The sequence below is a fragment of the Candoia aspera genome, chromosome 4 (genome assembly GCF_035149785.1).
Source record: "Candoia aspera isolate rCanAsp1 chromosome 4, rCanAsp1.hap2, whole genome shotgun sequence".
NCBI lineage: Eukaryota > Metazoa > Chordata > Lepidosauria > Squamata > Boidae > Candoia > Candoia aspera.
The window spans coordinates 10,855,466-10,864,462 of record NC_086156.1 but is presented as its reverse complement, the minus strand read 5'-3'; positions in this window follow the sequence as shown (position 1 = coordinate 10,864,462).

The following is an 8,997-nucleotide window of genomic DNA, read 5'->3' as shown; positions in this document are numbered from 1 at the left end:
TGGTAGTAGTCGTCTGTTGGTTGTTCCTGAGATGTTTCTGATGTATGAAAGCGTTATCCTTTTTCATAGCTTGCGTTGGTCGTGCTGTAGTGGGTTGAGTGGTCAGGCACTTTTTGGTAAAGTTCTGTGGGTACCCGTTTTGTTGGGAGATGTTGTGCAGGCGGTCTGTTTCCTTTTTCTGGTGTTCCGGGTTGCTGCAGTGTGTTTGTGCTCCTCTGAATAGTGTTCTTACACAGCTCCTCTTGTGGGAGGAGAATATGGCTAGGTCAGGTGCATTGCGTAGAGCTGCTGCCATGGATTCTTTCGCTAATTCCAGATCTATGGATATAGAGAGAGTGCTGTGACATCAAATGAAACCATAATTAAAGCAATTGTATTCCCACTAGTAACATATGGCTGTGAGAGCTGGACGATAAGATAGGAAGATGGATGCTTTTGAACTGTGGTGTTGGAGGAAAATCCTGAGAGTGCCTTGGACTGCAAGAAGATCAAACCAGTCCATACTCCGGGAAATAAAGCCAGACTGCTCACTTGAGGGAAGGATATTAAAGGCAAAACTGAAATACTTTGGCCACATAATGAGAAGACGGGACACCCTGGAGAAGACGCTGATGCTGGGGAGAGTGGAGGGCAAAAGGAGGAGGGGCCGACCAAGGGCAAGATGGATGGATGATATTCTAGAGGTGACGGACCCGTCCCTGGGGGAGCTGGGGGTGTTGACGACCAACAGGAAGCTCTGGCGTGGGCTGGTCCATGAAGTCATGAAGAGTTGGAAGCGAATAAACGAATAAACAACAAAAGTTAGGCTGTGGAGGGTCCTCTTGACCAGGTTGACTAGTTTCAGTTTTGAGCTGGTGTTTGCTGGGATGTAGGTTTCTTTGTCCTCCCAGTAATTCTCTGTCTTTCTGTACGTGTTGTGTTCTGTCCATGATAACTGTGGTTTGGCCTTTGTCTGATGGGAGGAAGATGATGGTTTGGTCCTGTGGTTTTAAGTGCCGCTTCCAAGGCTGCAAAGAATTCTAACCGGTTAGCATCGTCTGTGTTATAGTTGAGGCCTTTCTGGAGGATCTTGTGCTCTGCGATGGATCGTGGTCAGCTGGAGATGTTGACTACCCATTCGAGTTCAGGTACCTCTTTGCTTCTGGGGTTCAGCTTGAGCCGTTTGGTTGGAAGTTTGGTCTTCCTTTTTTCAGCTTGTTGTAGAGATGTAGTCTTGATGGTGCTTGTCAGCATTTCTGTGTGTTCTGGGGTTCCCGTTGCTCCTTGAGGTTGCCTATGGTGTACCATGCGGCATCACTGTAGCACACAAACCAACCAAAAGCCTCCAAGACATCTTAAGTAAACCAAAAGACCCAACATACAGTGCAAGGACTGTCTCAGCCACTGTGTAGGACAGACAGGCCGAAGACTAGCAGGGCGCATCCTTGAACACCAACCAGCAGTCAGAAGACACGACAGAAACTCCTCAATCTCACCACACGTGGACACACTCGGCCACACTTTCAACTGGGAAACTGTGAGCATCCAAGACCAAGCCAAATCCAGAAATGATAGGAATTCCTTGGCATTCAGACAAGCCAGCCATCAACAGACTCATAGAGATAAACCCCATTTACACACCATTCAAAAGAGACAATGAAAAGGCTAAGAAGGAAACAAAAAGACCAGACCCACATCCTCTCCAGCAGCCAACACCCAGAGAAGCAGGGATTAACACCAGACAAACAATCAAGCAGAAAACAATGCCCGAATCAAGGAGAAAGCCACACCCCCACCAACACTGGCAGAGCAAGCGATTGTATATATTCCTGGACCGGGGGCTCTGCTCACTGCCACTCATGCCCTAGTCACCTCCCGTTTGGATTTCTGCCATGCGTTCTCCATGGGGCTGCCCTTCAAGAGAATCCGGAAGCTTCAGTTGATGCAAAATGCAGCAGCACAGGCAGTTATGTCTGCCCCTAGAGCAGTACACGTTACATCTCTGCTCCACAATCTGGATTGGCTGCTGATTTGCTTCCAGATCCGATTCAGGGGGCTGTTTTTCATCTTTAAAGCCCTCCATGGCATAGGGCCGGGTCATCTGAGGGACCACCTCTCCCCGATTACAGCTGCCCACCCCATCAGGTATGGCAGGGGAGGTATGTGTGGGTCCCATCTGCCCGGGGGTGACATTTGGCGGGTCGCAGGAGGCAGGCCTTCCCTGTTGCAACGCCCACTGCGTGGAGCCTTCTCCCCCCAGCAGTGAGATTGGTGCCTTCCCTCTCAGCATTCCACCAAGTCCCTCAAGATGTGTCTGCCCCTCGAGCAGTACACGTTACATCTCTGCTCCACAATCTGGATTGGCTGCTGATTTGCTTCCAGATCCGATTCAAGGGGCTGTTTTTCATCTTCAAAGCCCTCCATGGCATAGGGCCGGGTCATCTGAGGGACCACCTCTCCCCGATTACAGCTGCCCACCCCATCAGGTATGGCAGGGGAGGTATGTGTGGGTCCCATCTGCCCGGGGGTGACATTTGGTGGGTCGCAGGAGGCAGGCCTTCCCTGTTGCAACGCCCACTGCGTGGAGCCTTCTCCCCCCAGCAGTGAGATTGGTGCCTTCCCTCTCAGCATTCCACCAAGTCCCTCAAGATGCGTCTGCCCCTCGAGCAGTACACGTTACATCTCTGCTCCACAATCTGGATTGGCTGCTGATTTGCTTCCAGATCCGATTCAAGGGGCTGTTTTTCATCTTCAAAGCCCTCCATGGCATAGGGCCGGGTCATCTGAGGGACCACCTCTCCCCGATTACAGCTGCCCACCCCATCAGGTATGGCAGGGGAGGTATGTGTGGGTCCCATCTGCCCGGGGGTGACATTTGGTGGGTCGCAGGAGGCAGGCCTTCCCTGTTGCAACGCCCACTGCGTGGAGCCTTCTCCCCCCAGCAGTGAGATTGGTGCCTTCCCTCTCAGCATTCCACCAAGTCCCTTAAGATGTGGCTGTGTGATCGGGCTTGGGGGTCACAGGGCACTGGGGAGATCTCACAATGGCTCCCTTAGTGTGCCTAATACTCTCCCCTTTTGTTCGGTGTGCCTTTGACCATCAGTAACAAACAGGCACAAACCCTTCACACACACTAGCATTAATGATGTTACCTAGTCAGGTAATAAAATGTCTGTAAGCAAACCACCAAGCTCAGAGAGCACCAAGGACTCAACCCCAAGCTACGTATATTCTGCCCGGAGCTACGTATATTCAGCCCGGAGCTACGTACATTCTGCCCGGAGCTACGTATGTTCAACCTGGAGCTACGTCCATTCTGCCCGGACCTACGTCCATTCAACACAGAGCTACGTATACTCTGCCCGGAGCTACGTCCATTCTGCCCGGAGCTACGTCCATTCAACCCAGAGCTGCGTATACTCTGCCCAGAGCTACGTATATTCTGCCCGGAGCTACGTCCATTCTGCCTGGAGCTATGTACATTCTGCCCGGAGCTACGTCCATTCTGCCCTCAACTACATATATTCCGCCCGGAGCTACGTCCATTCTGCCCGGAGCTACGTCCATTCTGCCCTGAGCTACGTCCATTCTGCCCGGAGCTACGTCCATTCTGCCCGGAGCTACGTCCATTCTGCCCTCAGCTACGTCCATTCTGCCCGGAGCTACGTCCATTCTGCCCGGAGCTACGTCCATTCTGCCCTCAGCTACATATATTCTGCCCGGAGCTACGTCCATTCTGCCCGGAGCTACGTCCATTCTGCCTTCAGCTACATATATTCTGCCCGGAGCTACGTCCATTCTGCCCGGAGCTACGTCCATTCTGCCCTCAGCTACATATATTCTGCCCGGAGCTACATCCATTCTGCCCGGAGCTACGTCCATTCTGCCCTCAGCTACGTCCATTCTGCCCTCAGCTACATATATTCTGCCCGGAGCTACGTCCATCCTGCCCGGAGCTACGTCCATTCTGCCCTCAGCTACATATATTCTGCCCGGAGCTACGTCCATTCTGCCCGGAGCTACGTCCATTCTGCCCTCAGCTACGTCCATTCTGCCCTCAGCTACATATATTCTGCCCGGAGCTACGTCCATTCTGCCCGGAGCTACGTCCATTCTGCCCGGAGCTACGTCCATTCTGCCCTCAACTACATATATTCCGCCCGGAGCTACGTCCATTCTGCCCGGAGCTACGTCCATTCTGCCCTCAGCTACATATATTCTGCCCGGAGCTACGTCCATTCTGCCCTCAGCTACATATATTCTGCCCGGAGCTACGTCCATTCTGCCCTCAGCTACATATATTCTGCCCTCAGCTACGTATATTCTGCCCTCAGCTACATATATTCAACCCCAAGCTACATATATTCAGCCTGAGCTACGTATATTCTGCCCTCAGCTACGTATATTCAACCCGGAGCTACGTATATTCAACCCCGAGCTACATATATTCAACCCTGAGCCAAGTATATTCTCTTCTATTGTATCTCATCCTGAAAATACAGAAATAAAAAAATAGTATATTCCACAATATTCCCTATGTGGCATATTGGTGTTCTTTCATTTATTCCAACAACCGTAATCATTACATATTGTTTGAATTTGTATTCCTGGTCTAGAGCCAGTGCTGGATACAATTTTCCCAGTACTGCCTTGGTGCAGACGTCTCTCGTTTCTGCTGCTTCTCGTGTTACTAGCATCAAGCTCAGCATTTAAATAATCTGGACACATATCAGCAAGTATTTTCTGTTGTGCTTTTCCAGAACTTCTTGCATCATTTTGGAATGAGTGATAAACTGCTTTCCTAATGGAATATGCTGTTGGGACATGTGCTTTATATCCAGTGAACACTTGCCATCAACAGTGGAGATTATCTAGAAGCAGCCTTAGGTTTGTAGGAATAGGGAGGGAGGGAGGCTTCAAAACCGAATCAAGGACAAGTGAAAAAACAAGCATGATTTATCCCAAAATGCCAAGTATGAATAGACAAAGGGCTAGGTAGATCCAAGACTGGATGTGAGACACATTTTGTGAGTCAGAAGTAATCACCTGTAATAGCCGAGAGAGCACCACTCACTAGGAACAAAGAGCCAGGAATTATGCCAATGAGAACTGGCTAACTGAGTACAGGAAGATAGCAGTCAAAGTTAGTCAATGTTAGCCTATCAAGAAATCTCAAGTCAAGTGAGATGTTAGAAAAGCTGCCACCAAGCATCTGGTTGAAGGCTGTGGATTTAGCATTAGTTTAAAAATTAGATCAGGAAACACAGACAAAATTAGTTTCTAAGTTGCACATCTCTGTTTCTATGCCTTATCAAGAGGAAACACTTCTGTCCATAAAGAATGCATACCAGTATGACACAGTTCAATGTGAATTTATCCTGTATAGGCATAATCCAGATGAGATATAATTCTGTAACTAAGAGATTGGGCTATGGATCAGAAAATCTATAAATGGCCTCCCCATGAACTCAACAGATGTCTTAGACAAGCCATGATCTCTTCGCTCAGCACATTTATGAAAGGAATATACAGATTTATACAACATGGCTGTGGTAAGGATTTCAGAATAATGTTTATGAGAAGCACTGTGAATGTGGAAAAGATACGGTGGGTTTCCTTGCAACAAAGTATTGAAATGAATTTGGCAGTTCCTGTACCGCAAATCTGCTCCCAACAAGAAATGGAAAAGCAACAACATAATGCAAAGGAAGGGTCATATCTGAAAGCTTCAATTTAATAGAATTTGATCCATGGTAAGCCTATATCAGGTCTACCTGTAAGTTGCATATATTGGCAAGTTCCTAGGTGCTTGCAAATACTACTACCGGCATGTCTCCCAAGGTTTGCTTTTGATCTTTGGTCTTTTCATTTTAATTGATAAATAAAATAGAAATACAATAAAAGCTTGCCTTGGCATTTTTGATACAATGCCAAGCTGATGTTGGGTCAACTAGTGACGACTCAGCTGTTGCTTGTTTCAGTTCTGCAGCTACCTGAATCCCTGCCCAGCGAATAGAGGGCTGACCCTTGGTAGGACAAGGAGCTTGAGATAGGACTGCCCATAAGTTTACTCTACAATCAAGGATTTCAGGGCTTGAGGTCCAAAATCTAGGCAATTTGTAATATCTTTTTAGCTAGTTTCATTTATTGTTCCACTGCTTCCCTTTTGGTAGCTACTTAGACAATTTAGCTGGACTGAAGAAAGTGGTCCTTTTCCATTTTTCACCCTGTGTGAATTCTTATTGTAACAGCTATAGTGCAGGTAGTTCTTGAGTTACAACCAATTGTTTAGTGACCATTCAAAGTTACAACAGCACTGAAGGAGTGGGACTTATGACTGGTCCTCAGAGTTCCACCATCGCAGCATCCCTGCAGTCATGTGATCGCAATCCAGGTGCTTGGTACCCGGCTCACAATTAGGTCACAGCGAGCCGTGGCCACATGATTGTGATTTCCAATGTTCCCTGCTGGCTTTCCACAAGCAAAGTTAATGGGGAAGCCTGCAGGAAGTTGGAAGTTGCAGTCAAGTGAGGTCCTTGCTTAACAACCCACACAGTCCTCGTTTAACAACAGTAACCAGGACTGCCGTAATTGCCACTGCTAAGCGGTGCGGTCACGTAATGTTGCACTTTACAAATGTGTTGCTTAGCAATGGCAATTCCAGTCCCAATTGCCATCATAAGCCAAGGACTACCTATAATTTTGTAAGTCTAAATGCGATTCCCCCTCCCTCCCCCTATTTTTATGTGAACTAGGGAGGGGCTTGTCTGAGACAGTTTCTCAGGTTACAGTTCTGCCCAGGACTCAGGTTTCTTTTATCTGACCGTTGCCTTGGCAGTGGCTCTTCCTTCTGTCCCTCGAGGCCATTCCCTCTTCCCTCGACAGATTAGTACACCATAAACCCAACTATTGTGTTTTATTAAACATGGTCAGTGGCTTAGCATGTGGTGTGAACTAGTCACTAGGGGTTGTGTCAAAAAATGATAAGAACCACTTCTAACTCTGGGTTTAGTACTATGAACCAGCTGACATCTGGAGTTGCTTGTCACAGTTTTCAAATCAGAGGCCTGCAGTTTCTTTTGTTTAATACATAAATCAGTAGGAAGCAATGTAGGACTTTTCCAGTTGTTACCCGTATTGGAACTTCTTCCAAACAAGATGCTTCTAGAAAGCAATCCATCTTCCTTTTAAAAATTTAGCTTTAAAAGCTCTTAAAACAATTTCTTATAAATCAGCAAGCTGCTCAGGCAGGATTTCTATTGGCCACCAATTCCTTATATATGCTTATTACTGTATTCTATTAATTTTAACAATCTGAAAAATTGCAATTCTTAGTAAGCTGTCTTGAACTTCAAGAAATTCAGCCTCATTTCTCTTAAAAGTTATTTGATGAAGGCTTATTTTCATGCCAACCACTTGCCCTGACTAGCAAATGTGTTTTCTTACAATGCCTAAAAGGTACATAAATCCCAAATCTGCTCATTTTATCCTATTATTCAAATAACCATGGTATGTTTTATTTAAAAACACACGCATACACGCAACACCATTTTCTTTTTATTTCCCTTCTTCATCCTGCCCTGCCCTCTAGTGGAAATTAAATCTATGAACATTTTTTTCCTGCATGAAAACAGTTCTTTAAAAATAAAGTGGGGGGGTGGCACTAGTTTTTTTCTGGTTTTGACACTAGAAAGGAAAGGAAAAAAAATGTTTGAGAGCAAAACAGGGAAGAGGGAAAAAAGTGTACATATGTGGCTATATATGTGGTTATCCAAGAAAGGAAATGTAGCACAAACAGTAGATTCATGGATCCTGTCCATAAATAACTTTTAAGAAAGCTGGAATACCTGCAGGTCAAAACAAATGGTGGCCCTTAACTGACATTGGCTAGTCCTGTAAAAGCCAGGCAAGTTTAGACAAGTCCAGAATAATTAATACTTAGAAAGGAGACCATTAGGAAATCTCAAGTTTATAGAGTAGCCTCACATCACAGAAGGCAGCAGTATCTCTCCTTTGCATACAGTTCCAAAAAAGTTACATGGATGTTTCATGAAGCCACCAGTGGGTTCCAGATAATCTCAACTTGTGGGACTCATTAGTTTCTACCAGTGATGGGACATCTGAGAGCCACAGAAACATTAGACATGACATGATGGGGAAGGGGTGTGCATATAATGAAAGCAGAGAGTGTATAGCAGCAGAAGTGTGAACATGCAGGTTACAACCGGTGCTCACATGACTGTCACAGCATCCCCGCAGTCACTTGATCACCATTTTCAACCTTCCCAACTGGCTTCTGGCAAGCAGAATCAGTGGGGTACCTCATGATTCACTCAGGACAATGTGGTTCACTTTATGGCCATGGTGATTCACTTGCTGCGAAGAAGGTTGTAAAATCGAGTCAGATTTGCTTAATGACCACTTCATTTAGCAACTGAAATTCCAGTCCCAATTGTGGTTGTTAAGCAAGGACTACCTGTATGTGTTCACACAGATATATATATATATATGTGGGTGTATGTACAAACACTCCCTATACACATCCCAACTTACAGCTCCCCTCAGGGGTTCACCGATGAGAAAAGGACAGGTGGGGACATTGGAGACTTAGCTGGTAAAGTTTACTTAATCGACAATGAAGATAGCAGGATGAGGTTCAAAAGCCACATCAGTCAGCCCTGATTTTTATTCGCTTTCATTGATCCATTGCTCAGACTTAAAAAACAAGACCAGACTCTTGCATGCATGCATATACGTACATACATACATAGACACACACACACACACATGGACATAGGAGGAAGTGGGAAGTAATTTAGATCACTTGCTAATCTCCAGACTTTCGCCCCATGAAGTTTCTATCTAGATCCATCCTCTCCAACTTGGCATTCTCCAGAAGCTTTTGAAACAGCAACTCCTGGAGTTCCTAGTCAATGTGGTGTTAGGCGGGTGATTATGAGAGGGGAAGTTCAACCATCAGGAGACTGAGAAAGGATACACGGTTCCAAATATTATATG